Raw genomic sequence first — 24,649 nt, 5'->3', positions numbered from 1 at the left:
GTGTGTTGTGTACGCCAACGGTAGTGTTGTTGCTGACATTGACCAAGTGTATCCTCTGTCTCTCCCCCCTTCTTGTTTTGTCACCCTGTCCTTGTGTGGCTTAGCATCATCTGGCAGAGGAGCAGAGGCACCGGCGAGGGAGAGAGCTGCCTCCCACATTGGCCTGGAGGCCGAATCCACTGACGGTGAGTGCACCAGTGGGACGGAGGGCGAGGGGAGCACCACGACGGAGACAGGAGGGGACACTACCGACAGCGACTCCTCCCCCGATGGACGCTCCATGGCTGTGGCGGACAACTCTGTACCCACCCCAACATCAGTACAGCTGCCATACCAGCACCGCCCTCCCAGCAGCCCCTAAGCGTGTTTCCCGTGCCCGCTCACCCAGGAGGGTGTGCATCTCCATCACCCCAGGCACTTGAGGCCCTGCCCCAGTCAGCCCTGCTGCCCTCAGTGAGGAGGCTATTGACCTCCTGAGATCCTTCAGTGTTCGGCAGTCAACCATACTGAATGCCATCCAGGGTGTGGCAGGGCATTTGCAACAAACAAATGCATACCTGGAGGGTATTCACTCTGGCGTGGCAGCCTCAACAGAGAGCATTCCAGGCTCTGGCCTCCGCACTGATGGCAGCCATTGTCCCAGTCTCCAGCCTCCCCCATCCAACTTCCTCTACCCAGTCCCAATCCCTTCAACCCCAACCTATCCCAAGCACACCTTCAGACCAGCAATCACCCAAATCAACATACAGAAGTGGCTCCGGCAAAAACAAGCATCACACTTCATCTCACAGGCACTCACACAAGCACCATCTCCATGCAGATGCACCAGCATCCACTGCCTCCACTGTGTCCCCCTTCTCCTCGTCCACCCCCTCCCAGTAGCGTCTCCACTCACACCTGCATGCACTACATCCTCATCCACTACCTCCATCCCCAGCACGCCTACCACTACACCCCCCTCACTGGCAGTCACCACCCCCACATCCATGCACACGTCCCATGTGTCCTCTCCCACTGTGTCTGTGACCCCTTCCCCCAAAGTTCACAAGTTCACACACCCAACAGCCATCCACCTCACAACAGCATCCAGCTCATGCACCTGCACCCAAACACAGCAGACTGACACCTCCTACAACCGCTCCCTCTCCCTCCACTCCTAAACCTTTACCCTCTTCCTACCCCAGTGTCCCTAAGAAGCATTTTCTTGCCAACACTGACCTCTTCCCTCCCCCTCCCCCACCCGTCCTTCACCTCAGGCCAGGGTGGCCAGAACCCAGCCCAGCACCTCAACCACCCAGTCCATGGCCTCTGTGGTTTCTGCAGCTGTGAGAGGCTCCAAGGAGGCACCCATCAGCCCAGCTGGTGTGCCACCAACACCTGCCAAGGCCAAGAAGGGTCCGCCACCTGGCAAGGGCAAGAAGGGGTCAGCATCCAGCAAGGGGAAGGAGGCACAACCAGCCAGCAAGGGCAAGTCAAAGACTCCAGCTGGCAGAAGCAAGGAGGCACCACCATCTGCCAAGCGCAGGAAGGGGCACAGAACACCAGCCATGGAACTTCAGCAGTCCGAGGCTGCAGACGAAGGCCTAGAGGCTACCACCACAACGGTCAGTATCGCCACCTGCACCGCAACCAGCACTGCCACCTGCACCACAGCCAGCACCGCCATCTGCACCTCGGCCAGCACCGCCACCTGCACTGCCGCAAGCAGCACCACTGCCAGTGGGCAGCCATCCGAGGCTGCAGGTGAAGGCTTGGAGGCTACCACCACAACCACCAGTATCGCCACCTTCACTGCAGCCAGCCCCGCCACCTGCACCGCAGCCAGCACTGCCACCTGCACCACCACAAGCAGCACCACTGCCAGCAGCAGCAGCCCCAGTGGGCAGCTGTCCGAGGCTGCAAACAAAGGCCTGGAGTCTACCACCTCAACCACCAGTATTGCCACCTGCACCGCGGCCAGCACCACCACCTGCATCATGGCCAGCACTGCCACCTGCACCGCAGCCAGAACTGCCACCTGCTCTGCCACAAGCAGCACCACTGCCAGCAACAGCCGCCCCAGTGGGCAGCCGTCCGAGTCTACACGTGAAGGCCTGGAGGCTACCACCACCACTGCCAGCACCGCCACCTGCAGCACAACTGCAATTCACTGAGCAACCGTCACCGCCGGAGAGCAGTGTGTAGTGGTGACTCCATGGGCTACAGTGCGCCCTGGCCCCTGCAAAAGCTATTGTGTGACACCCAGGTGAGAGACTGTGACCTTGCACTCCAAAACATCTGCATCACAGGGCGCAATGCCCCATCCAGAACCAGTGGAAGAAGGCATCCACTCAGCCCCTCCTTGCCAGGATGAAGCACACTGGGCACAAGGCCCCCTCCAGAACCAGTGGCAGAAGGCATCCACTCAGCCACTCCTTGCCAGGATGAAGCACACTTGAGCCCCTCCTTGCCAGGATGAAGCACACTGGGCACAAGGCCCCTCTCCAGAACCAGTGGAAGAAGGCATCCACTTGATAGACTGTGGCCTTGCACTCTCTAGGACCAAGCAGTGGGCAAACCACCCACTTGAGAGACTGTGGATTTGCACTCCCCAGGACCAGGCAGTGGGCAACCCACCCACTTGAGAGACTGTGGCTTTGCACTCCACAGGACCAAACAGTGGGCAAACCACCCACTGGAGAGACTTGAGAGATTGTGCCTTTGCACTCCCCAGTACCAGGCAGTGGGCAACCCACCCACTTGAGATACTGCGGCTTTGTACTTTGTACAAGTGCAAGAAACGCTGGCATGACTGCAAGCGCAGGACCAAGGAAAAGATGGCCAGGAACAGGAAGGCAGCACTACAGACTGAAGGTGGGAGTCCAGCACACCAGGAGGCCCTGGACCACATGGAGGAGATGGTCGCAGCCGTCATCCCTGAGGAGATCGTCACAGAAATTCAAGGACAGGACAGCGCAGACTATCAGGAGACAACTCACATGCAGGGTAAGTCGCATGGGGAATTGAAATGCACTAATGTCAACTGCAACCGGGGGGGGGGAATACCTACTACACATTGCATGTAAGTCATCATATACATGGAGTGGCATTGGTAAAGGGGCACGGCAAGGGAGCATGGCCTGCACAGACAGAAGCTGGGGCACACCATTACACTACACCAACAACAGTCCCATGGGGGCATGCTGTCATGACAACGATTGAGCAAAGGGAAATTCACGCCAGGAGGGAAGGCCACAACATCAAACTGACATCCCGGCACACGTCAGCCACCATAGCCCCCACATTAACTAGGGCCCTCTTAACAACCTCTAGCCATACCGACAACTGGAATGTAACTGCGACAACAGTTGCCACTACCACTTCCGCTCTGTGCGCAGCTCAAGTAGCCAATGGCAGTAACCTTCCCATGGATCATACACACCTAAATTAGAGGGTTGAGGATGACAACTTCAACAATCCCCTGAAAAAAGACAAAGGCCCCAGTACTGTCAAATGTCAATGCCCATAGTTGTTGCAAACATCAGCCAATGTCAACAACAATAGGAGCTACACAGCACTAAGGACATACCCATGCTGCATATGTCAGGGTCCATCCTGTGCCTGGGTCACAATGTAACATCCCAAATCTCATACTGCTCAGACAACAGCATTGAGGGGGGGGGCACATGTAACTGGTCACTGACATACACCTGCACAGTCAGAGGAGGAAATAGGACACTGCTACGACAATCAGGGCAATCCAATGTACCACTCATTCCCAACATCAGCTGTACACATTACCAATGCCAACATCCATATCGTGTCATAACACTGCTGTGCATAGGATATGCTATATTTCAAATACATTTAAGTGGATGTGAAAGATCAGAGATTGGGGCAGGTCCAGATTGTTAAGTGTGCTGCCAGTGCCATCAGAACACCCACAGCCAGTGAAAGGTCTCACCATGAGAATGGATGTAGACGGAGGGTTGAGTAGGACAAGAAGGTGGCAATTCACTATTTGGCCAACACCTAGAAGAGATGATGCTGACAAGTCTAATAACTTAATAACATACATGTGACATGCAGGTGGGCTATAGGCCTGGGAGAATGCCCATCTGAAGGACGGGAGCAATAAAAACGAAACAAGATCACAATGTGAATTCATCACAAGGCAGGCATGTCACATCATTCATGCCACAACACAGACACACTAATTGTACCCTGTTTCATTGCAGAGGAAGATGGATCTCCTGCGGATATGCCTGTCCCAGATTACCCTGATGACATGGATGACGAGCTGATAAACATTCCCCAGGAGACTATCCAAAAGGTCCTTGAAACCCTCCAGACCCCACCTTCAGTCACAAGGAGGAGCACAGAAGAAGCAGCCATTGCCCCAATTGTAAGACCTGCCAGCTCCAATACAGCTGAGGACTCAGATGACACAGGCACAAGCTTTGAGAGAACTGTAGTTGGGGTACAGCGGGAGCTGACCAAGGAGGTGCGGGTCGGGATGCAAACTATGGCAGCCAGCCTAGAGGGGGTGCGTTCGTGCATGATGTCATCTGCAGATCAGGCAGCAGCTATGCAAGCCCTAACATCTATCTTGCAGGAACAGCAAAAAACCCAGAAGGAAATCAGCACAGCTGTAATTCAGTTGACCCAACACCTACAACAGCAATCCTGTCAACGCGTGCATGAATGCAACATTGAACCCCTCAGGGCCGACCTAGGCATTGTGATGTGGCTGCTATTCTCAAGAACCAGCAGATCCTCCTTGCTGCAGTACTGCCCTTAAGACCTTCACAGGTAGCAGCGACCGGGATGTCTGACTCCACGTCTTCTAACACTGAGGTGTGTGTTGCCCCTTCACGACCACCACCACCAAGAACAGAGGAGGCAACACACACATCAGAAGAAGAAGACATGGAACAGATCACATTCACATGGAAAAGTACCCGGAAGCACTCGTCCCTGCCACATGGCCAACTATTACCAAGGTCCTGCGCTTTGTAACATGCCAGTCTTGCAACAACTCTACTTAATGACTGTTCTGCTTACCACTGTATATCTTGTCAGCCTGCCCAGTGATTGTCTCTCTCCTATTCATTGGCAAATCCTGTCCCTCTGCACTGTCTGAAACATCACCCCAGCATGTCAAAAGCATTTCCGTAACACCTTGTGTAGGATCACAATGTAAGATGTCACTCTAATGGACTCACAATCATGGACAATGTACAGATAGCACTACAGCACTTTTCATTAAATAGCACTTACACAACAAATCTGTCTCTGGGTAATGTGGCATATCAACTGTGAAGTAGATAACTGAAATGTGCCTACTGTCAAATTACGTAGCTTGTCAATACAACTGTCCTGATATTATGTAGTCAGATAAATCTGCAGTGCCCATGATTGCATCATACTCTGCCCATCCTGAGGGACATATCTGATGAAGTGAGAAGCCATACACCATCATGCTGTGTTGGACAGAATAATGCTTCCTCAAGGGATATCTAAGTCATCATATAGTGGCCGCAAAATGTTGTCACCATGCAATACTAACACATATAACAGTGCACACTAATCTAAGCAAACACTACAAAAACTGCATGAATGATGCTATCTGAAGTTACATACAAATAAGTAATCATGCTGACCTGTGTCACAAATTACGTATATGAGTCATGAAGACAAGAATACTAGAGTGCCTCCGTGAACTCATCTTATAAGGGTGTCCTTGATCATCACACTGCAGTCAGAACTAAAACTGTTCCCCAATACCAAGTCTGGAAGCACTGTTTGTAACGTAGAAGACGCACTTATCAACAGAAACACATTGTCATCCATATTAACTGTGATTGGTGGTTGCAACGAAGGGTGGAAACTTTGCAAGGTAGCTCTGGGGTAGCTGCCAATCTTACAGCTCAGTTGGGATTTGTTTGTAGCATAGGACACAAATGTAATAGTACAAACTTCATGTACACTGATTCCAAGCCTAGGATCAAGTACCATTTAACACATATTGTTAAGGGTTAACCAAATATTTATTAAATGCTAATCACAGAAGAGGAAACTGAGGGAAAAGTCTTACCTACCCTAATCTACCCTGACTACTCGTTACCCACAACTGTCCCTAACTAACCTAAGCTACACTTACTTATCACATGTAACAAAACGTTCTAAACATCCACCCACCAACCCCCTTATGAGACGGGACACATGGAGGACAACACATACTAACCTAAACACATACTATACTATCCTAAACAAATATATATATTTTTGTATTTTTTGTATTTTTTTATTTTTATTAAACACACAAGAACCCCAACATAGCCAACACCCACCAACCCACACATGTAATAAGAAAAAATAGAAACAATCAGGACACCCCACCCACCCACTAACACTAACTAAACTAACAGCCTATACTAACCTAACACTAAGCCCCCTAAGCCCACTAAGTATAAGAACAAGGAAAGAGGAGGGAGGGGAGGGAATCATGTCCATATCAAAAACAGTCTAGAGGTTGGCCCTGCGGAGGGTCCTCTTAATCGACTTCACACGCCGGTTAATGTGGCGCACATCCCGGCTCAGGTGGCTTAACTTGCACAGCACACGGTCCATCTTCCGTTCCATGTTGTGGAATGCTGCAGGGTCAACCGATGGAGTTGGGGCAGTCTGGGTACCGGTGGAGGAGGTCTGTGTGTGTGTGGAGCCAAGGCCAGTGGGCTGTCCTGCACCTATAGCAATGCTGGGGCCTCGAAGCCCAGCAGATGTAGGCACAACAGTCCCAGCTGTGGGTGAAGCCACCTGGCTTGAAGTGGTGGTTGTGTTGGTGGTGGCTGTGGTGGGCAAAGTAGGGCCACCCTGTGGGAAGGCCCTCCATGCCCCGGAGGCCCGTTCATGGCGATAACGACGGGCCATCCTCCTGAACCCCAAATCCACCAGCAGGATGTGCTGGTATCTCATGGCTCGCCGTTGGAAGTCACGGACCTGGTCTGGAGTCAGGTTTGCAACTGTGAAGACAAATGCAATTATTCTACATTAGTAACTGCATTGTGTGAAATGGCACAAGAAGTCAATCGGACAATACATCTACTGTACTTGTAACAGCTCATTTCACAATACAGATCATTGAATGTCCCTGAGGAAGTACATGGCAGGCCAGCCTACAAAGTTCACATCACACATAGAACATCCATAACCTACAAGAAAGGTAACAACTGGCTTTGACTTGCCGTCTGAGTTCTGCCAGTTATCAGCTAACAATCATGCTGCGTATCCTCCGCCAAGACCTGGGCTACAAATGTCAGTGTACGGAATGCAAAACTAAAGCCACATGGTCTGCAAGTTGTAACAGGACTTGCCAGTATAGTACCCATGTGCCAAACCTGAGTGTGTATTCTAGGTTCCAACCAAACAGTCACTTTTTCACATATATGTGTAACATACTGGTAGCATCAGTCCTAGGTACCCCATTCACAAACCCATGTCTGTGTTTGAAGGTGGGGGGGGTGGATAAACAACTATCAATTTCCAACAACATGTACACCGAGGAGTGTATAGAAAACTCCACACGTGTTTGGCTCTACACATACACCACAGGTAAGGTCTATCAACAATTAGGAGTCAGCAAACCCTAGACCAATCATAGGGCCACACATGTCAGGAAATGCAGAACTTGATACACAACATATACTACCAGTAATGCCTGACTTACATCAGACACAGAGTTGCAAGAACACCCATGATCATGATTAGCATGCACACCTAGGCCATTGCACTCAAGTTCCACATACTTGTAGCACTACGTGTGGAAGTACATGCTGCTAGGAGGATCTACCTACAGTTTCATAAGTACCTTGGTAAATAGGGAAGCAGAAGTCTATTGGAAAGCAATTTGCTGTACCAATCTTGGAGAATGTGGGTCTAACAGGCTGACCAAATCTGAGCTGACTTCCAGTGCGACTCTTGTTGATACAAGTGTCATCCACATGACTCACCCCAGTACTCACTGTGGTGCCTACAGGAATGGCCTACAATTCCTAGATAATACCATAGGATACGCATTGGCCAACTCAAAACATTTGAGAAACTGAAATCCCACTCATGGACCAAGACAAATGACTGCCCAACGCATCACACCTTGCTATGCGTTCAACACACACGAGTCCACGAGTCCATAACCAGCAAACACAACACATAACAGACATATCAACACTTACTGGAGTGGTCGGGGTCCTCAAATGTAGCCACCTCTCCCACAGTGTAGGGTGGTGGTCCACCTGTAAGGCATGGAAGGAAGAAATGTGCTCAAAATCTGTGCACAGACTAACAATTTCATTAACATATACAATGTGTAGGCTGAATAAGGAAATGGCAGCCATTCAGACATGATGATACTGCATCTGATATATCACGGCCAACTTGTACATAGCATGGGTCTCCTGTGACAGTTACACACATATCTGCACACATGCATTGGCCCTAACTATCATGTGGTGGCAAACATGCCCCGTCATTGGTGACCTGAAAAAAATATGGAGTGTAATCGTCTCATCATGTGCATCCAAGAGAGACATCCAAAGCCTGGTTACTTGAGGACTGCATTACCAGTCAAACATGCTATGTGGCCATGACACATTTATTACACATAGGTACAATGTACACAGGGACAGGGACTTTTGTAAGCCCTCATGTTGTTACAGTTTATTCATTTGATGTGGCCCAGCTATGGTGATTTGCACCAACCATGGAGATGTGAACCCATGTGCATACCTTTGGACTGCCATCCCTAATTGGAATGTGGCACAACTAACTCCAACAAACATTCTAAGATGTTAGCTGAGGGCACCTTACACCTTTTCACGATGTTTCCAAATCCAGATCTGACATGTATCCAAAAAGATAAAGGGCCACAATAATCCCTAACATTCATAGTACTTCCGTGAACGCTTTCCTTCCACACTCACCAGACTCACATGAGACATATGTCTGAGCCACTTTGCTATAATCAATTGACGTGAAGCCAGCATTCATTTTCTGCATCATGTAGTGATTCTAAAGTCAGTCGAGCTATTGCGTCAACAAAGTTAGCCAATATGTTGGTCCATCTTTACTTCTCTGGCAAAAGTGCCCTATATAGACATGATTGGCTCCTATTTTGTTTGGTTGTCTGACACAAAGGCCGCACCAATTTACTTCACGGAAAAGTATCCTGTAAGTTTGCTGAGCACGTGCTACCTGACAGCTAGCAATTGTGATCCTTCCCATAGTGCATCAATTATCCCAGTATGTTTCCCCAGCATTACACACAGTCAGCAAGTTAGCTGGCAGACATAGTACAAATCATCTGATGTCACTACAGAGCATTTAATCGTGCACATTTACATGATTAGTACTCACCAACAGGGCCACTAATCACGATTCCCAGGTGGTCCAAGAGATCCTGCTCCCTGGTGATGAGGTCAGCCCACCGGTGCTTCAGCTGGTGGTCACTCCTCTGGCTGGCATACACACGCTGCAGGTGGTGCAGCACCTTTCCCCACCGGATTCTGCGCGCCTTTGTGTGATACCCCTATATCACCCTACCCCCTGCCTTGATCATCAGTGGCAAGAAATGGCACACAAGCCATATGAAGCCCCCCAACTCCTCTTCACCCATCCTGCCAAGACGTGGCCTACCAGACATTGTGGAAATGTGAAAGGGAATAGGGGTTAAAGAAATAGAATGGGTAAAAGGGGGAAAGTGGGGGTACAAATATAGAAAAAAAGTAAACTTTACCACGAAAGAGCCCAACTATTCCCAAACTACCACTACCCACAACAGACTCCCACAAACAACAAAAACACTAGATAAATGGACAAATGTACACAAAACACAGTAGGGCAGTATACACCAACAACATTTATTTCACAACTTGACATTAGAGACAGCACACAGGACAAAAAAGCACAAAATCTAAGGACACCACTCTCTACAAAGCCACACAGTCTAGAAGAATCATAGACTGCAAAGTGAAAGTGAAAGTACACCCATTGTACATGATCTGTAAACAGGATATCCTATTACATCACTTCCTGTATAAAATGTCCGCCCTTTTTAGCGTTATGCGTCATTTTTTGTACACCAATACTGTATTTGTGTCATTTTTTTTACGCACAGGAGTGAAAATTTGCCTGCATCCAAATAATAGTACATGGCCTGCACAATTATCTGGATGCGGCCTAATGTTTACTGCTGTGCGTAAAAAAAAAATGACATAAATACAGTATTGGTGTACAAAAAATTACGCATAACGCTAGGAACGTCAACATTTTGGTTTTGGGCTTTTTGCTGTTTTTATGTTATGTTACATTTGGGACACATCAGCGATAGGCTGATGGCACCCACTATGGTGTTGATGGTGTATGTTCACATGTGTAACATCATACTGCAGCGGACCATGATCCGCTACTTCCTTGAGAGTATTTTTACGGTTGGCTGACGCACTAGATGGCCATATGTGTGGCCTACATATATGTATTGCACATTTGGGCATGTTTGGCATAAGGAGAGGATAGCAATGTGACACACATATGTACAATACCTAAATGCCTTTGGCTCAATGTGTGTGCTGTGGCAACTAATGTAATTGTTGACCAAGTGTGTGTGTATCACATGAAGCATTATTGCACCTATGCTTGTAGGAATGTGACGTCCATGTGTCCAATCCTTAGATGCAAGTCATTGTGGAAATGAGAGAGGACATGTGTTAGTCATACATGTAGCAACATCCGTAATGTGGGCTTCCAAGATTTAGGATAACGTAGACACCACATGTGACAAAGCATGCACCAGATAGACGGCAGACGCTTGTTCATATCAATGGTCCACATTTTCAACATCCTATGTCCTAGAGTTTTGGTAACAGCTTCCTAGGCACTAGTTGGTGAATCCCACAGTGAGTCCTACACATGCATTGAGGAAGTGGGTACCATGTTGTTTGCCCAGACAGACAAAGGTGAATCACAAATGTATGATGACACCACAGTTGAGGTCATAGAAATGAGCCACAACTCTCAAGTGGCTGGGGTGGACCAGCAGACGAGGCAGCACGTGTCCACATATTTCCAGTGATCAATTGCACATAGGTGTCTTGTTCATGTGTGTGGTCCAATGATGATCCTGTATATTTTTTGGGGTGTAATTTGTCACAGCTCGGTCCAGGACTCATCATGAGTCAGTGGCAGCTATTCCTGTATCTACTGAGTATCCTTGGTTGATCAATGTGAGTAAAGTGGATGTGGACATGAGAACCTCCTTGGGGATTGTCCCACCCTGTCACTAAAGACGTGTAATGAGACAGTCAACAGGGCAACCTTGCTGTGCTGAGTGAGATAATGTCTCAGGTGTCATGTTCCGGCAGGTGTCATTACAACATTTTTACACAGGTTAGCCTCTGCAATTCCCACTGCATCTGGGAACATCATAGCCTCTGTGCTGATTATTCTCGCAGCTATTAACCACACACGGCCCATCAATATGTTGTGAGCACTGTGATTCTGTGTGTGAGCTGTCAGGGTCCTGACATGTGTGGATTTTTCATGGACATTATCAGAGGTTGCTGGTGCTGCTGAAGACCCCGTACCCAATCCCTGCATACGGCCCTGGGACACTTTCACACTTTGTCATTCATGCATAAATGAGACCCAGACAAGGGATGGGCCATGAATTTTGCTTTTGACAGAGGATTTAACTCATATGGTACAGTTAAAAGGCAGATGATGCTATACAATGTATGCGGGTATGCATTGAAGAAGCCCATGCCCAAATACCCCCTGATGAATGAGAGGTTTGCTAACGCAAGTGTGGTACATATGTAGACACAGGGATACTTTAGTGTGATGCACAGACAGATGCCAGTCAGGCTGACAGAATGCAGGGTGAATCAGGATCCAGCAATTTGACAAGTTACATAATCAGTGGTCTGACTAAGACTGTTTGGAGGACGAACTAAAGACTTGACATGTCAAACTGTGTATGTCCTGTGTTTTTGAAGGTGACAAACGAACCCAAGGGCTGTGTTAAACGGCTTAATTAGTATCAATGCTTAACGGTGTATTTGACAAAATGGCAACTCCTATGCTGTTCCAGGCATCAGCAGGGGCAGTGCTTGTTGAAATGGGTGGTGTGCATGGAGGTGATAACAGGTGTGGGCTGCATCTGTTTCTCACAAGTCCTGTAGATGAGATTTGCATTCTAATAGCCAACAGACATTTTCACACGGGAAACAATCTACAGGTGATAAGAGGGCTTAGAAACTAGAAGCCAGTGTATTAATTGACCTGACGTCCATGCAGTCAGATGTTCTACGACAATGGCATACCATAGGAAAGGATGTAGAACACTGGATTTCTATTGACAGGCTGTGTGTGTAGAGGAGGGAATATCACGGTACACATATTACTATTCCAGGGACCTCTTCAGACAGGTGGGTTGTGACCAGGTGCATGGGTGTGTCAGGAGTTAGGAAATGGGCTGACATGTACATGGAATGTCATGTGTGCACTGCTGCTCATATGTGTGGCGCTTGTGCTGTCTATGTACTGCTTCTATGGAACTCTGGTCACAGATAGTCCTTGCAAATATTGGATGCAGTTGGACTTACTGCTGTCAAGGGTCTGGTCAGACATTCCTGTTACTGATGCAAAAGCACATCGACTGCCTCATGTATGAGGCTTGTTTTCCCCTTATTGAGTGATGGTGTCTTAGTTGTGTGCCATATGCTGCGTTGGACCTTGATTTCAACATGTATGTGTGAAATAGTTGTGGTCCTCTGCTATTGGCCTTCAAAGGAGAAATGTACATGATATATGTCATTTACAGTGTGTGTGTATGTGACCATTGTATGTTATGCATCACATTAGCTCTGGGATTTTCAGTGTTCTAATCAGTATATCAGCAATGCTCCATGAGGCAACACTCTTATTCTGATAGTTAGAGATGAAGGTGTGCAAAAATGATTAGCCAGACCATGGTATGGTGATTATTATAGGTGTATATTTAAATTAGTTTATTAAAGTGGTGATGGTGATTATATTTAAAAGAAATTGTTCACAATATGTTGCCGTCTGCGTATACCAGCGGCCGTGTTCTGTAGTTCCCCCTCATGTTGCAGGCCAGCATCCTCCTCTTCCTCCTCTTCAGGCATGTGTGGCTCTGGTTCCAGGAGGGGAATGTTCCGTTTGATGCAAATGTTGTGCAATATTGCACATGTTACGATGATCTTACAGACCATCTCTGGGGAATATAGGAGGCTACCACCAGTGATGTCGAGGCACCGGAACCTTGACTTGAGGATGTCGAAGGTCCTCTCGACTATGGTGCGTGTCCTCCTATGTGGGTCATTGTAGGCACGCTCTGCTGCAGTACTCGGGTTGCCAATAGATGGCATTATCCATGGCTGGATGCCATACCCCTGATCAGCTGCAAGATAAAATGAATGGGATCATGTTGATGTAGCCAGCCTCATTGAAATCACCTTTCATGGCAGTAGTTGTCTTGTGTTGTCTGTGACTCTTTTGTGTTATTATGTCGCATCCTAGGCTTGCAGGATGTACCATCTGCATCATGCTGTTTCCTTGGCTGAACGAGTGTTTGGCTGCTGACCGTTTGTCAGCAGTATGTTTTGGGATTTGCAGGACAGTGTGCCCTCCCTAACATTGTGACTTGTGATACAGGTGTCCATGTGTCTTCACTGGGGGTGAGATGATAGTTCCATACACAGAATCATTTTGACAGTGTTGTTAACACGTTCATATCAATGTACCCTGGACTTCCCATACCTTTAGCCTTATGCAATAGATTAATGTAAACTTCATTGGGACACTTACAATTTGCAAGGTGACATTTAGGCAACCCACTCCACACGTTGTGATCTTTGACGTCTTAACATTAGACTGTACACTAATTTCCGATGTGTGACAGGTTCAATGGTGACCTAAGAAACATGGCTAGCGATGTCACGACCTCAGTGCGTTCCTGTTTACATGTTGCTGTTGTGGTGTATGTGTTGTGTGTCCTAGAGGGTTGCTGTGCAGTGTGTATATAAGTAGGTTTCTGTACTTACCAACAAGTAGTCCATTGCCATACCATCCATCCTGGAAGTGTTCATTGATGGTGCATTGATGGAAGATGAATGAGTCATGGACACTCCCAGGATATTTAGCCACGATGTTGGTGATCACTCCTTGGTGATCGACTATGTCTTGCACATTGACAGTGTGTGTGCTTCCTGTTGTGGTAGAGGTGTTCAGTTGCAGCAGGTGGCACAAGGCGTACATGTGTGCAGTCGATTGCACCAAGGATGTGTGGGAAGCCACTAATGAGGTAGAATCCCTGTTTTGTTTCCTGCTGCTTCTGCAGTGTGTTAGGGAAGCAGATGTGGCGGGATGTAAGTCCAATGATGGCATCCAGTACTTTGGGCAAAAAGGCAGAGAATGATGGTTGTGATATTCCGGCAACCAGGGCACCAGTTGTTTGAAAAGAGCCACTTGCCAGCATGTGAAGTACAGCAAGCAGCTTGGTTTCTGTTGGGATGGTGCGGGGTGTCAGCAAAGTTGGTGCCAACTGCGGTTCAATGTTTCGCAGCAGCTGCTGAATGGCCTGCCAGTTCAACGTGTACCTCTGGATGATGTCGTGTTCCCTGAGGCCAGGAAGGGTTGTTCTGGGGCGGAATATCCTCTCCTGCCTTCTGCGGTGCCTTTGGGGTCCCTGCTGGTGTTGTTGTAGCTGATGTTGTAGCTGCTGGGCTCTGCGTCTGCGTGCATGCTGGATAAGAATCACCTCCATGTCTCCCTTTTGCTGCTCTGCTGCTCTGCTATTGCTTCTGTGTGTTCTGATTAAATACAGGTGTGTTTGCCCCATTTTAACGCCTGCCCTGACCCAGGCATTAATTTTTTAGGCAAATCGGGCTGTATGTCATTTTCTAGGTCCGCCTCCCGGCCGTGCGTCATTTTTGCCCAAAAGCATAAATACAACGCACAGCCGTTTAAGTAATTTTTTGGATGAGAACGCCTACCTTGCATATCATTAACGCAAGGTGGGTTGCCGCATCCAAAAAATGACGCACACAGCGGAATTTTGTCGTCCGCAGGCTCGGGTGTCAAAGTTTAAATACGGGGCAACGTTTGCGCTGAATGTGCGTCAAAACTTTTGGCCCATATTCAGCGCAGACAGAGTATAAACATGCCCCTGAATTTCATTTGTAACTGGAATACATGACCATTGTTCTGTTTGCTCTTCAGAGAGACCAACCCACTGCACCAGAACTCTCGAACAAAGCCTCTCATAAACATCTAGCACAAGTTAAAGTATGCACTATGCAAGAGTAATACAATGCACAGAAACACATCATGATGAAACAGCTAACTCTCTTGGGGAATGCAACATTAAGTAAAACATGTGAAATAAGAGGAACTAAATGGCTGACACACATTACATACATTTTAACATTCATTGTTTGCATATCAATCCATGTTTGTGGCATTAAGGGTATGAAGGTAGGGCCAGTTTTAACGCCATACAGCTTATAACTGCCTTTACTATAAGAATGTATTTCTCCCCTTGTGCTTGACTCGGATATTTGGAACCATTTCGCAAGGGAGCACCCCTGCTTATCTTTTGCAACAGTTTGAGAAACAGATACAGCAGCTGCACTTCTAAAGGAGCCAGCAGTCTGCAGCCAGGGCCTGGGGTGTCACGTGGGGGAGGTTAGCGTGACAAGGAGTCTCAGTACAATAAAAATAACACAAGATTAGCATTATAACACATGCCGTTAACAAAGACAAGGAACAAAATCACACATGCTTGCATCAATTCCTATTGCGTGATGAATGGGGAAACGGTGGGATCTATGCCTGTTAATGACAGATAGCTGCCCTCACGCAGGGGTGAAGACTCTGACACCCAAAATCCTGATGCTAAAAGTGTCACTGGCCTATATTGGATACTGCCATAGACCATAATGGAAATGAAGGGCTTCAGAGCAGTCAGCCCCTGCGACATGCATCACAAGATAGAAAGTTGATTTATTGCCTGGCTTTAATCTTATGCTTCAAAGAGAGGCAGCAAATGCAAAAAGGACAAGTGATGGACGAAATGCTTAACAATGTCAAATATTCACTCCCAGTACAGCAATCTGGCCTAAATCCATTGTTTCTATGCTACCCATGCCATTGAAGTTTGGACCCAGCCATATGTAAATTAGTCTTGGCCCTGCTCCCCATAGGAACAGTCCAGCCCAAACTGCCAAGTTAGGTCTTCCCTTGACTGGAAAAAAGCTTCCTGGGACCAGTTTCAGAGCATCACTCTTCATCAGCCAAGCTAGCTTGACTCCAGTGGCATGGGAAGCAAGAGACCCTTGTCTGGGCATGCCTTCCCGCTTAGGGCAACAAATGCAAAAATATCAAGTGATGGACAGAATGCTGAGTAATGTCAAACATTCACCCCCAGTACAGAGATCTGGGCCTAAATCCATAATTGTTTTGCTACTCAGGCCATTCCAGTTTCGACCAAGCCATATGCAAATCAGTCTTGACCCCGCTCCCCATGGGAAAAATCCAGCCCAAACTGGCAAACCAGGTTCTCCCTGGACTGGAAACAAGCATTCTGGGACCAGTTTCCAGGTATCACTCCTCATCAGCCAGGCTATCTTGACTCCAATGGCATGGGAAGCAAGGGACTCAGGTCTGGACATACCCTTCCCACTTAGGGCGACAAATGCAAAAAGAACAAGTGAGGGACAGAATGCTGAACAATGTCAAACATTCACCCCCGGTACAAGTTGGGGCAGAGCAGGCAGCCTGGGACAGACATCCCATACTTAAATGCATTGATTTGTTTAGAGATACAATCATATCTCTGGACAAATCCATTTAATATTTTTCATATGGATGTGTAGAAATTTCAGAGGGGCATAGCCCATCAGCCCTAAAAGAGAATTCACCCCTGCATGGGGAAAATACCTATATTGTAAAGGAGGTCCAGATTTTCTATTCTAACTCTAGCCCAATAATCACTGGGGAAAATGTATACATGTGGGCTATCTCAGTGTTACTATTCTAACTCCCGTTTACAAATCACTGGGGAAAGTACACACCTAGGGGGAGAGGGACCAGATTTATTATTGACTAATTCCACTTCAACAAACTGCAGTGAACGTGCATTCTTTAGGGAGTAGGAGTGGTGGGTAGAACACACTGCTCTAACCCCAGTCCCAGAAATACTAGGGAAAATGCAACCATGGGGGAGGGTTGTCAATTGTACTATTCTGTTGGCAGTCTAATAGACAATGAGGAAAGTGCATACATTGGAGATGGGGTGTGGGTGTCAGATTTACTATTCTAACTTCTGTCTAACTAATGTTGACCAGAGTGGGGGTGTGGGGGGGGCAATATATTATTCTAACGCCAGTCTAGCAAATATTGGAAATACTATATACATGAGGGTGTGGTCAGAAATATAGTCTAACTCCTGTTCATATATTTGGGGGAAGTGCACATGTTTGTGGGGTGTCATATTTACTATCCCAACTTTAAGTCAACAAATGTTGGGGAAAGTGCTTACATTGAGCGCAGATAGATTTAGGTCCATATTTATACTGTTTTAGCGCCCCATTTGCGTCATTTTTTGATGCAAAAGCCGCACAAACTTGCAAAATACAATTGTATTTTGTAAGTTTGTGCTGTTTTTGTGTCAAAAGGCGGTTCAAATGTGGCGCAAAAAAAGTATAAATATGGGACTTACTTTTCTAACTGCAATATAAGAAGTACTGGGGAAAGTGCACATATGGGCCAGGCCAAAAGTACAAATGCTGGAGAAAGCTTGGACGGGTCCAATTTAATTGCAGTACGATAAACATGGGAGGAAGTCCATATATTTGGGGTGGGCCACAGATGTATGCTCTGATTATGAGTGTGGCAGTCCTCAGACCTCCACACTCATGGTGGCTGTCACACCGCTGTGGTTGAGGCGGTCAGACCGCCACATTTTGAGGGCAGCCCCACCAACCTACTGCCGTCTCCACCAGGATCTCCAATCCCGACAGGCTGACGGTGGAAGAGGTTGGAATCAGCCAGGGTGGCGATGAAGTCAGCACCATCCTGCTGATTACGATTTGGTTCTCTGCCAACCTTTTTATGGCAGTTTCACCACCATGAAAAGTCTGGTGGAGAACAGGTGCAGGGAGCCACAGGGGGCCCCTGCCCAGCACTCTCTCAATGTTCACTGTCTGCTGTGTAGACAGTGAACATTGCAAGGGTGCTGGTGCCCCCTGTGGATGGCAGCATTGTCACTGGCTCAATTATGAGCCCGCGACAATGCTGCTGCCACTTTCCCAGAGGGCTGACGGGCAGAAACCTTGGTTTCCGCCTGTTAGCCCAGCCGGAAACTTGGGATGAGCCCGGTGGGGAGGTAGTGAGTATGGCGGCAGCCTCCCCATTGGATGTTCGGTGGACGGATAATCCCATCCGTCGAACTCAAAATCAGGCCCTTAATATCCAAGTAAATATTATGGAAAATACATACAATAGGATGTAGTCCGATTTACTGCTCTAGCTCCAGTCTCACAATCACTGAGGAAAATGCATAAATTAAGAGGCTCAGATTCACTATCTACCTCCAGTTCAACAAATGCAAACATTTTCAAAAGTATTTCACTTACTTCTTCCAGAAAGGGTATCACATTTGGAAAACTTACAATTTACAAAAATATATAGATCATCTGCCAATTGTTCATCCCATTTCTTGGTGGAGGCCAATTGTATTTTCCCCAATTTGGTGAGCTGGTGTTGGACATTCATACATTCAGGGAGAGGCAGGCTTACTATTTTAACTCCATTTAAACAAACAGTGGAGAAAGTGCTTCTATATTTTTCTAACTTCAATCTAAGAAACATCAAGGAAGAGTATATAGTTGAGGCCTTGGTGTCAGAGTTATTATTCTCATTCCAATCCAACTAATGTTGTGCAAAGTGCATACATTGGGGCAGGGTGGTGGTCGGATGTACTACTCTAACTGCATACTAACAAACATTGGGGAGGGTGCCTATTTTGTAGGAAGGTCAGATTTACTATTTTAACTCCAGTCTAACAAACATCGGGCAAACATTGGGGTATGTGCATTTATTTAGAGAGTCATGTTCACTACACCCAAATAATTTTAGGACTCATTCAGAATTAATAAAGAGATTAAATGTAGAAAATATTTTAAAACCTCAATATCATTAAAATATCTGACAATTGGGAAAATGCATTTTAAAACAACATTGTTAAAATCAGTTAAAGAAATAATTTAAAATGTTTTACAAAACACAGTCCCTCAAACCCATACTTAATACACAAATCAAAAAGGCTTTACATATTTACATTTTTAATGAAGTATAAATTATGTTCTAAAAAAAGTAACTACCAACTATTCCTGCAGTATATCCCACAACCTGCTAAAGATTACTAAAAGTTATTGTAAAAAATATATCAAGATTTCTTCTCAAATTTCAGTATTAATTCAACCATTTAAGGTTCACAATTCACACCACTAAGGATCTGTGGACCCAACAGATTAAAAGGTACGATCTGATTGCCTGGCACGATATTAACAAAGATGTTGCAGCAGCCATTTTAAGACTAGAGGACTCTGTCTTCTGCCCTGTAAAAAACCATTGATGACAACACTTATATGGTGGGGGAGCGAGCTATAGTTACTTAAGTGCAGGGGTCCACAAACTACAGCCCACAAACCACATCTGGCCCTCTACAAGATTTTATCTGGCCCCCAGCAACATTAGCATTAATAGGATATCTAATTAGATAAATAGTTAGCTATCAATCAGAATATGCAATTCCTTTGGCAGCTTGTAGGTGGCAGCAGAGCCTCTGGAACCTTCTCTATCATTTATATTTATATGATATATATCATTATATTATTATTATATTTATATATTATTTATACATTTATATAGCCTATCATTATTTAAATACGATTATATATTATCTATATTATTATTTATATATTATTATATATTATATATTTATATGTACATATTGTGTATATATATATATATATATATATATATATGATTATATATGTTTATAATAATTATTTATTATCACAGTTTAAGCACAGTATTGTTTCTTTGTAAATGTCACATTTCTCTTTTGTTCAGAAACATATGTTGATTAAAAAAAAAAATCAAAGTAGACCTTATTCATTCATTTAAATTAAATAAAAACTGTCCCATTTCACCATTCTATACAAAATAAAATACACATATAGTTCAATAAGTAAATCAAATAAAAAATATTATAGTGAACAATGGTTTAACCTTTGATATTATAGTAAAACAATAAAAAAAAATGTTTACCTTCATTATTTTGGTCCACATTACTTTTGTAATCACAATAGTTTGACCGTGATATTATTGTCAAGCTATATTTTTAAGTCGATATTTAGGTGAAATCCCCGTCTACCTTAATATAATCCTTCCGACAAAAAATGTAGTAAAGGCATCCGTAAAAGGTGAGTATTACAGAGGGTAAAAGCATGAAAACACTTATATAGTGCTATCAAAACACAGAACTAACTCTAGACAATGTTTATGTCAGTGGCTCTCAAGATAAGACATGCACGTGGTCATTTAGAACATTGCACAACAGTTAAAGATGCCCAGTAACCGTACTGAGCCACATTTGCCAGTGTGCATACATTACAAAATTATTCATACAAATGCTATATTCTAGGAGATTTAATTCCAAGTGATTTAGTAAAACTGCACAATGTCAAGGAAAAAAATGACATCGGGTGCAACAAAATTGCAATTAGAAAAGAATGGGTATGATTCATTGGTAAATGCGATTAAAAACATGTACAGTGATGCGTTGCATTGGCAGCACTGTAAATTGTTCCCATACTATCTAGCTGGAGGTGAAAATCCAGATTTAATTCAAGTGCCTGTAATCCATGCATGAAAGCCCCTCTCTAATTTTCCTACTCCATTCGAGTTGTGACGTCTCTAATCACCTGTGTTGAAAAAATGTCTGGCTGCTCAGCTGTCATAAGTTATGACAGTTAAGTGCTCATGTCACGATGGCTACTGCCAGAGCTAGTAGACGTGCTGCTGCAGTCTAAAAAAGAAGAACAGGGAGTGGCTTGTCCTTCCTTCTTCTGCTACATTTTTCTAAAATAAAAGTGACTAGCTGAAAGGAGATGTTTATGGCAACATGTTTATTATTTTCCATGCTATAGGCCATTACCTGAATAATAGTATCTCTGCATGTTCCTACACAATCACAGCATTTTACTGTGATTTAAATTAAACCCATTTTATATTTTTAAAAACAATACTAATTACTTTTGGTGTGTTTCACATATTCCGGTTTTATTCTTCATGTCTGCAATTAACTTGAAATAGCAAGACAATAAGGATTTAAGTGGATTGAGGGAAGGGTGTTGGTGTGACCATGTATTGGAAGGAAAACATACCCTTCATGTCCCTATATGGTCATGAAACTTCTCAGTGTCTTGCACTATCCTTATAATGTACCACTATCCTGTTTTACCTTCTGATTGTGCTCTCAGCCCTGACTGTCCAAGGCTGTTGCCATTCCCCTGGGGAGAGTCGACACTAATAAATTATGGGAAATATATATGCAAGCCCCATACAAGTCCTGTATGCCGCCGGTGCGTCCCTCTTTGCGACGCACCGGCGGCACATGGAGCAAACCCATATCAGCAAGGCCACGCTAAGCAACTTTGTGTGGCTTTTCATGGCCTTGTAGATATGGTGTAAGGCAAGGCAGTGCAAGTTGCTGAACTACCTTCACCAGCGTCAGGGAGGCATGCCATGGGTGATGCAGTGGGTGTTCCCACACAAAATCCATTGGTTTTGATGCATCCCTGGATTTACAAGAATCTGTGAACCTGGGAATGCATCAAAAATATACACCTCCTCAGGGCAGGTGCAACAAGGAGAAATATCCTTGTTTCTCTTTGTTGTTTCCTCTTTCCATGTGTGCTGCATTCTGCAGTTCACATGGAAAGAAGAAAATGCCTCTCTCGATTGTTTTTGTGCAGTAAGTTGTCCCTTCCATCACAGTGTTCCTGCTGACAATGCAGGCACCCTTGCACCATGGTGCAAGGGTGCCTGCATTGGTGGTAGGTACCAATTTGTGCACCAGCACAGGGTGAAAGGACAGAAATACACCTTATCTTGTAAATATAGTGCATTTCTTCTCTTTTCTTGTGGCACAAGGCGGTGTAGCATGGTCACTTGCTGCGCTGCCCTGCACTAAGGGGCTTGTAAATATGCCTGTATGGGTCTTGGCAGAAGTATGCAGGTTTCACAGACTTTTACCATTAAAGAACATTAGAATGCTTCTGGTTGCACAGGACCAACTCACAACCTTTCCTTAATTCAGGCCATGCTCTCCAACAACAAGCTGGCTTCATGTTGGTCAATTGCCTACACTTTCATAAGGAACGGTATGGCTGCTGTTTTAAGGTAACTTCTCTAGGTTGCGACAAATAACACAAAAAGGACTGAAAACTCTCTTTATATCAGGCAAAAGGGAGACTCAAGTGGCAAAATGTGATTGCCTGGAGAGCTGCAAATCCTTGCATCCTTCAAAAGAGCAACGTATGCTGCTGCATGTGGTCTTATCTTGCTTGCACCTTGTCACACAACATCCTGTGTGCCTAAGTGATTAGGACTTTGCAATGAGTGGAGAAACAAAGAGAAGCGAGATAAGTGGTGACAGTGACAGCTGTAAATTCTGGCTCACAGCTGATAGAGGCACATCAGAGCCAGGCAGGCGTTTAAGTAAGGCTGATATATGAATATAACTTTCAGTAGGCTCATTCGATAAGGCCTAATGGTGGTGGGAAAGCACTTATTTTGCAGACGATAACTGATAAGCTTAAGACGCATGACATTTTTGTTAGCATCATTCATGTTTTTAGTGGTTAAAAATGACAGAAACTGTAAAAATACATTTGAAATCTACATGGCTATCAAAAAAAAAAAAATCACAATGGATTAGTGGTTTAGTGCTAAAAACTACAGGTTTTTGAACCTATGAACAAATATATTTAGGAATGGAGTGTTCAACGTTTGCTTCAAAAGAAACTTAGGTTCAGGAACAATAGCAATTATGCCCTTTGGTGAGAGATCATGTTCTGGCTATATCATTGCAGTGAAGATGTGTCATGGGCAAATACACTTGAAAGAGTATATTACGAAGTATGAATATCTACAATATCGTAGGAGAATGTTTTCCCTTCAAAATAATGGGCCTCATTTACAATGAAGTGGCGCAGATCTGGGCTGCACCAAAATTGGCAGTGCTGCGTCACCATGGAAACACATTGATAAGCTGTATTAACAAGAATACGGTGCAACCCCTGTATTTCTCGCACTAAATTTGCTGCCAAGGGTCAACGCAGTCACCCTTGTGCCATCGTGCAAGGATGGTTGATTTGGAAGAGAGATTTTTTTTAACAGGAAGAGAAACCTTCCTGCACAAAAACAATCTTCAATGGCGATTTGCTGTTTCTGTGTGTGCTACAGAATGCAGCACACATATAAAGAGCAAAAAACAAGGAGAAATGAAAGCATATCACCTCCTTGCAGCATGCCAATGCCACCCCTAGGGTGGCATTAGATTTTGGTGCTGCCTCTGGTTTAGAAAATCTTGTAAATCTGGGGTAGCTCAAAATGCAATGTGTGTTGCTGTGGCACTCCCACAGCAACTACCATTGCACGCCCCTTCCACGTAAAGTGCTGCATGTGTAGGGGCATGTGAAGGGGTCGTATTTACAAGGTGGGGTTAAGTCACAAAATGTGGCTTAATGCTGTCTTGTAAACGCAGCGCAGTGCACACAGTGCCACCAGAGCGTCACAAAAAGCGATGCTCCGGTGGCGCTAGTGGCTCGTAAATGAGCCCCAATGTGCTTTCATGCTGTATCTTTCTTCAATAGATTGATCATGTTATTTGTGTGATTATGACTCTTTTTTTATTTTTAAATTTCTCTTTTTTCTCTTTGGACAAAATGGTGGTATGGCTTCTGGATAATGCTAATTTCTCTTGGCCACAACGTTAAGCTTTTTGAAGAAATATCTGTTATCCAGATTTGTTTGTGTTACTAATTTAGCTTTATTTGTGAATCAGATAGTTGGGTGTATATGGGCCCATGTTTATACTTTTTTTGCGCCAAATTTGTGTCACTTTTTGACGCAAAAGGGGCGCAAACTTACAAAATACAATTATATTTTGTAAGTATACGCTGCTTTTCTGTCAAAAAATGATGCAAATGTGGCGCAAAAAAAGTATAAATATGGGCCATGGTTTTTAAAGACTTTAAGACTGATGACTCACCATGGAGTCAGGGTGTATTGTTTTGAACATACTTTACAATCAAGACTCTCCTGTTATTGTTTACAAGTAATAAAATATTGTGCACAGCAGCAAACGCATTTTCAAAAATATGGCTGTGTTAATTGATTGAGGCACAAGATGGCAGTTGAAGGTGTGTCTGGTTTCCATGAGACCCAGTGAGTTTCCTTCAGGACTTCGTCTCTTTAACCATTTCAGTGTGGGTGTCGGCTGTTGGCCGACACCTACACT

The sequence above is a fragment of the Pleurodeles waltl genome, chromosome 1_2 (genome assembly GCF_031143425.1).
Source record: "Pleurodeles waltl isolate 20211129_DDA chromosome 1_2, aPleWal1.hap1.20221129, whole genome shotgun sequence".
Lineage (NCBI taxonomy): Eukaryota > Metazoa > Chordata > Amphibia > Caudata > Salamandridae > Pleurodeles > Pleurodeles waltl.
Note: the sequence above shows the minus strand (reverse complement) of the source record.